Source organism: Zosterops lateralis, assembly GCF_965231275.1.
Source record: "Zosterops lateralis genome assembly, chromosome: 21".
Lineage (NCBI taxonomy): Eukaryota > Metazoa > Chordata > Aves > Passeriformes > Zosteropidae > Zosterops > Zosterops lateralis.
The window spans coordinates 6576557-6583770 of record NC_139781.1 but is presented as its reverse complement, the minus strand read 5'-3'; positions in this window follow the sequence as shown (position 1 = coordinate 6583770).

Sequence of the window (7214 nt, the reverse complement as noted above, 5' to 3'; positions counted from 1 at the left end):
AACACTGTTGAGAAGTCTAAGTAAACATTTGCCTTGTTGCTTTAACATGGGAGATCCTGCCAAGAAAATTAACGGGGCCTATCTCCACGAAGGGAGAAAACTCATTTCCTTCTGATGGGGGTACTGAGAGACTCGCTGCCTTTCCGTAATGACTTTGTTTTTAATTTAATTGTTTTTTTTTTTCCTTTCCTAATCCCACATACATTTTTTTGCCACTTAGCAAAGAAGTTGAATAAACCATACGAAGGTTCCTAAACAGCTAATTCAGCCCCAGAGTCTGTGAGCTGGAAATTTTATGTCCTTAGGGAGCCTTGAAGGCTTGACGAAAGCCCTTGAGAAAACGAGATTGAATCTTGCTCTGATCTGCTGGGAATTCCCACCAAGCCCACCTTGCTCCCCACGTGGCAACAGGAAGACCTGGAGCCCCAGAAGCCTCCAATGTCCTGCAATACACACTCCAGATAGGAAAATTGCTTTGGAGCAAAGTGAGGAATGGATTAAATTTGGTTCATATTGAATAATTTTTTTTTTTGTTTTGTATTATGGCTTTCCAGTGAAAGGGGAAAAAATGAAAAAAATTCATCTTGTCATTTCAGTATGTTGTTCAAACCAAAACAGTGGTTCTTTTTCTGTTCTTTTATTTAAAGAAAGTCAGGTTTTATATGAACAATGGTGTGCTGGAGTGGAAAAACTTGAAACATTTAATTTAGAACATGGATCGATGAAACATTTTGGCATTCTTAAGCAGAACATTTTATTTCAAAACAGGTAGGGGAAAAAAGGCTTTGATTGCAGCTGGTTTTGCTCGGACTGTGGTTTTGTTTGCCTTTCTTCTCGTTTAAACTAATTGCCAAATTCTGCCTATATTCACCAATTAATTTGATGCCCGGGGACTCTGTTGTGCACCAGACTTGCGCTTCATTTGAAATGAAAAATCTTTGCTCACAAATCATGTGTGTACAAGGAGCTAATGAAGGTCCTCTGACTTCTGCAGGGTTTTTTTTTTTTTCTTTTGGTTGTGCCTCCTGCCAATCCCCACGGGCAGTTCTGCTGCCCTTCACAACTTGGGAAAACCAGCACAGCCAACGCCACCCCTCTGGTTTTTCCTCACCAGGAAAAGCTGCCCAGGACCTACAGAATCCACACCTCAACTGGATGTGGGGTGTGGATTCCAGCTGCCAACCAGAGCCCCATCCATCCATCCCTGGGTGGCAGAGGGAAGGGATTTAAATGGAGTTTCTATTTAGAGCCGGGGGTTGCTCCTTCATCAGATTACGCCTGTTTTAAGTAGGTCAGGCGGGAGACCCGAGATATCCGAGTCCCCTTCAAAGGCATCCGTCCGTCACTTATTATTCCAGGCATTTCCCTTTCTCCCTGCCTTCCCTTCACAGCCCTTTGTCGCTGCTGCTGGGCTGTGCTGGCTCTCTCTGTCCTTCCCAACACTCCTTCCTTTCATTGCCTTCCCCACTCCTCCTCCTCCTCCTCCTCCCTGCTGGCTCTGGGACAGCCCTGGGGACAGCAGTGGCCTCAGCTGTGTCCCCAAGCCAAGGGGCACCCAAGGCCACTGCTCTGGGTGCAGCCAAGAGAGGGGAGGCTGCTGGTGTGGGGTGCTCCCTCAGCTGGGTTTTTAACCTGAGCACACACAGGGTTAGGTAAAAACCAGCGATGACAGCAAGAAAAACAGCCAAAACCTCAAAAGAATTGCTCAGACCTCTCTGTTTAACCCTATTCCAGGAAAACAATTTCCTGCTCAGCCCGAGAGCACCTGCCTGCTCTCCCCAGCAGCCCTGGCACCTGTTCCAGCCACTTTCCCCTGTAATCAATCCTAATAATAAAGGTTCTGGGCACGTCCTCCTGCACGCTCCTGGGCTGCCACACAAACAAACGCACACGAGGAGAACACGGGGTGCTGTCACAGGGCTCTGGGATGCAGCAGCCCTGTCACCTTCATTACCCACCAAGGCTGAAATCCCCCTCCTTCAGCACGGGCAGGTCTGACAGGGGCGGGTGCAGCAGAGCCTCAGGCTGCTCCTCCAGCAAACACTTCAGAGCGCATCACGTTGTGCTTGCCCAGCTGACTGGGGTTATCTGAGTGCTCCTAATTACAGATTTTATGGGGTGGTGGCAAGGAGCTGGCACCTGGGAGGAGAGGGGCAGGTCAGCAGGGCCCTGTGTCACCCATCCCAACCTCCCAGGCTCTGCTGGGGCTGGACCAGACCCTCCTGTGGGTCACCCTAACACATTCACCAGCCAAAATCACCATCAGGTCATCCCCTCTAGGATTTTTTTTTTTGAGCCATATTCTTTGCTCACTCCCAGTCTATTACGTTTTTCAACTCTCGGTGGAATTTTTTTTTTTTTTTTTAAACTCAAGGCCTCCTTCAAGCTGATCACAAGGGAACGCTGAGTGCTTGTTTTTTAATATTCTGACAGGTGCTATTTTGCTATTTGCTTGTGATGATTCAGGACATTTGCATGTCTTTGTCCTTAATTAAAAAGCACTTCACCCTTGCTGCAGGGGTATGGAAGACTTCTCTTGATCTCTTCATTTTGGGGGACTTTTAATCAACATATCCACTCTGTAGATGCGGGTGCCTTTCTGAGAGGGGAGTGAGGCAGTGTGGAGAGCTGCGTGGGTGTAATTATGGCTTACTCCTTCTTGTTGGGGGGTGGAGGGGAGAGAGGAGGGTGAGTTTTTGCTGCAGTTGAAAGGCATTTTCTAACACCCTCGTGGAAGACAGGAGTCCCCTGTCCACCAGGCACATGGGCAATGACAAAGGCAAAATTTGCTGCAAAGGCTGGAGCTGGCAGAGCTGCCTGGGGAGTCAGCACTCTGCCTCCCTGACACAGGCTCTGGCCAGCAGCCTGCAGACAGACTGACAGACTGTCCCCCAGCCTGCAGCACCTTCTGTAGAGCCCACCCTGCCTGCACAGGCAGGATCTGCCTCAGCTCACTCATCTCTGCAGGGCAAACCCCCGGGGCTGGGCATTTCCCCCTGCAGTGTGTGGGGCCCCCTTTTCTGCATTTGGATCATGCCATGGATGATCCTTGGTCTCCTCCAAACACAAGTATTCTTTGCAAGGTGAAAAGGCAGCACCTTTCCCAGCAGGGCCTTTTTCAATGGCAGCACGTGTTGCCTTGGGCTGTCAGGGAGGCTCCAAATGAGTTTGGAGGAAAAAGATTCAGCAGCAGCAGCTCAGCCGGCAGTGACAAGGGCAGAGTCTGAAAGCAGCTCCCACTGCGGGAACCTCCCAGGCCTTAGGGGAGGATATAAGGGGAGGGGAGAGCCCTCCAGGGATGTCCCTTGTTTGGGGGTGAGAGGGTGCTGGCACAGGGGTGGCAGGAACAAGGTGATGCTCTGCCCTGGTGATGGGACCCAGGCAGAGGCATCAGCCCGAGGTAATTCCTCTCATCCCCTCAGTACAGGCAGGTTTTTTGCAGCTGTTCCCACCTGACTGGATCATCCTCTCAGCTGGGGCAGTGGGAAGGGGCTGCAGCCCCCCCTGGAGGGAGTCACCCAGGGAAAAGCACCCAGCCCCTCCTGTGCTTCTGCTCTGTGTGGCCCTCACCCCCATGGGGAAAAGGGAACCAGCCTTGGGGACCTGAGCCTGCCAGGCAGAAGAGACCCAGGGAAGGGCCAAACCCTGCATGCTAAGATCCCATAACTGCTCTCTGATATCCCAGCCTTGACATTTCTATCTCCTCCTAGAAAACACCAGACTGAAAAACAGCTCCTGCAAGGCTCAGTGTTTATCTGCTCTGCTTTTCCAGGCTGGGGAGCACAGGCTCGTGGGAACCTTTGAAGATTATTTCTCTTCAGTTTTCTGAAGAGACTTCAGCCTCCTCTTGAATCTTTTTATTTTGCCTCCTTTCAACGCATCGGCCCGATTTCTCCGAGACTTAACAGCAATGAACAAGATTAAGATTGGAGCTTAGAGAGTATTAGGAGGCGATCTCTCCTTCCCTGACGTGCTGGCAATTGCCAGATCCCAGTGCCAGCATCCCTCTCTTGGAGAGGCTCTGTGTGTGTGGAGGCATTTCTGCTCCGATGGCTCTGGGAGCACAGGAGCTGCAGGGCAGTGTCTGCTCCTCTGCACTTCAGCTGCCACTGATTGCTGCTGGCACAGGGGCTGGGGTGGAGAGCAAACCAGAGGGGACAGGGCAGGTGGGTGCTGGACACGGCAGCACTGACTGTTGGCGGTTTGGGTTTGCACACTTTGGGTTGGGAAGGAGAATCCCGGAGTGGGGTACCTGGGTGAGGCAGCCAGAGCAGCACAGCCCTGTGCAGCACAGGGTTGATGTAGGTCAGTGTTTCACAGGGGATCCTAGAGCTGAGGAGCACAGCAGTGCTGGCATTTCTCCATGAACTCCTGTGAGCATGGAGTGAGGAGCAGCAGGATGGGGGAAAGGGGGCAATGGCAGCACCAGCAGTGGACAGAGAGCAGCTGGGTGGGGTGTGGGCTGGGGAGCAGCTCTGCCCAGGGACAACACCCCAATGGCAGGATTGTGGAGCTTGCAGTTATAGCAAACAGATTTTACCAAATACCTGTCTTTTGAGAAGTACAAAATATCAATCTGTCAGTAAGTATATCCTTAAGTGCAATTTTACGTCAGTAATGTAGGGAAAATGAAAAGAAAATCCTTTAGTTTTGATCAGAAATCCAGCATCTTGGGGGGCTCTCAGGGCTGCTGTGGGGCTCAGCTGTGCTGCTGTGTCCCACCTGGACCAAGAGGGCATTGAGGAGAGGCAGTCCCGTTGAATCCCCCATCTGGGAGTGGAAAACAGCAGTGCAGCACATGCTCCCTTCTTCCTGCATGGATGATGCTTTGGGACAGGGGTGCAGGAGGATCGGCCAAGCTGCTCCAGGAGCTGCCCCTGCCCTCAGCCAGGAGTGCTGGGGAGGCCAGAGGCTGGATGGGCAAAGTGCCTCTGTGTCTGCCATCCCTGTTCTCAGCTGGTCACTGAGCTCTTGCTGTTGGGGTGACACTCAGCGCCACAAAGGTCCCAAGCACTGCCTCCCCCAAAACCAACAAAAAACAGCCCATCCAAAATGTGTCCCTCGAGTTCAGGCATTTGAGAGAGAAGGGTCTTTCCCTCTTTTGCACAGGAGGCACTGGAGCTTCATGCAGGAGGAAATTAAAGAGGCCTGGAAAATGTCTAAGATCTCCCAAGAAGGAAAGAGGCGTGAAGAAAAGGGCTTGCTGCAGGCAACCGTCACAGAGCTTCAGAGTCAGCCCCAGCACAGGCAGCACACAACAGCTCCTGGGACCCCAGATCAGGCAGCACCTGCTGCAGGAGGGAAGGAAGGAAAGCTCCTTTCCCTGTTTTCTCCGCTTGTCAACAGTCCTGCATTATCCTCAGGCTGACAAAATGTCAAACTGCCAGCAGAGCACAGAGCCGGGGCGAGAGGAGAGCGGAGAGCAGGGCTGGGATCAGCAGGAGAGGGGAGGGCTGTAATTGAACATCCACACTCGGACACAGATGAGCAGTTCCCATTATTTACTGGTGTATAAACATTCCTGAGCCGGTGTACAGAGGAGGCATTGAAATCCCCACGCCCCTGGGCAGATAATGCCTACAGGTATTAACAATAAAAGGCAACTGTGCCTCCCTCTCTCCTTTCCTCAAATCCTTGGGGGTCAGCAAGTGCTGATGTGGCCTCAGCTGTGCCCTCAGGGCTGCAGCAGGGGAAGGGCCAGGCAGAGTCACTGCTGGCCACGGGGTTTTGATGGTCAGCACCACCTTCCACGTGTTGTCTCTGCTCTGAATCCCAGCCTGGCCTCTGGAGAACCCCAAGTTTTCCCCAGCTGTTGAGCAACCCTGGCAGGAATCATTGTGCCAAACACAGTTTGCATCCCAATGAGAGCATTTCTTGGATCCATAACCTTCCTGGCTGCTTTTCCCCTTCCCTGAACCACTGTGGCATGGGGTGACAAAGAGTACTGCACCTCCATCCAGAAGCAGCCACATTTCTGCAGTGAGGAGAAGCAGCTGTTCCTGTTCCTGCAGCTGCACATCCCCAAAGTTTGTGTCAGCAGTTGCACAGTATTCAAAATAAAGATGGGAGTTATTCTGAGGTCTAAACTACCAGCTCATGGTCCTGTGCTGGACGTGTCACATCAGATGTGCGGATGGCAGAGCTGCAAATTCCACTCAAAAAAAGTATTGAAACACCTGGTGCTCAGTTTGCTGAGATTTTTCCCTTTTTTTTCTGTCAAATGCTGCCAGTTCTCTTCCACTTCCCAACCTTTCTCATGTACATTTTCTCTTCTTTTGCATTTCATCCCTAGGAGAAGTGTAACATGTTAAGCCCTGCGTTGGGGAGGGTTTCAGAAAAGCAGAGCCATAAAAGCACAGGAAATGGCACCTTTCCCATCCCCAGGGTGACAGCAAGAGCTCTTCTGACACACAGGATCAGATCACCTAGCATTTGGTGATCTCTTCCCACTAAGAAAACTAATTTTGAAGAGGGGCTGCCTGCAATGGGAGGGGAGCAGAGGCTCCTTCAGGCCTGGCAGAGGAGCAGAGGATGAAGGTAAAGTTCTCGCTCCCGTCAACGCTCTCATCACCCCCGGGACAGGCTTGCACCAGCTCCTGCTACGGCCTGGGCTGTCCTCCCACACCCTTCACTCTCCTTGGAAAAATATTCACGTCACATTTGTTCAGCCTCCAAACACTTTTTTTTTTTTTTTTTAATCTGTCAGCAATGTGAGTTCACTCCAGCACCTAAAAACCGAACTGTGCCCTGTCTGCTTCATCTATCATTGCTGTCCATGAAGGTGGGGAGGCAGAGCACAGCTGAAGCTGTTATTGGTGTCATATGAGCCCAGATACAGCATCTGCCGCTGTGCCTGGTGAGCCTGAAAAAGACAAAACCTGGGTTATGTTGAACAAAAGCCCTGGTAGAGTAAACAACTGTTTCTACTGCACAGGACGTGCCCCAAGTCAGAGAACAGGGCCAAGCCTTATGCAGGGTTTTTCATCCTCCAAGTTTTGCAGAGGGACGCTGTAACCAGCTTCTCCTCAGCTGTCCTTCCCCTCTTTCCTCCAGGTGTGTCAGGAGAGGGACCAGCCCCTGCTCTCTGCCAGAGCACACGGCTCTAACCGTGGGGAGAGGGCTTGGCCTGACCCTGCGCTGCCCCCAGGGGATGCTGCGGCTCGGTGACAGCTCAAGGACCAGTTCAGTGCCAGGAGGACAGAGAGCACCAAGGA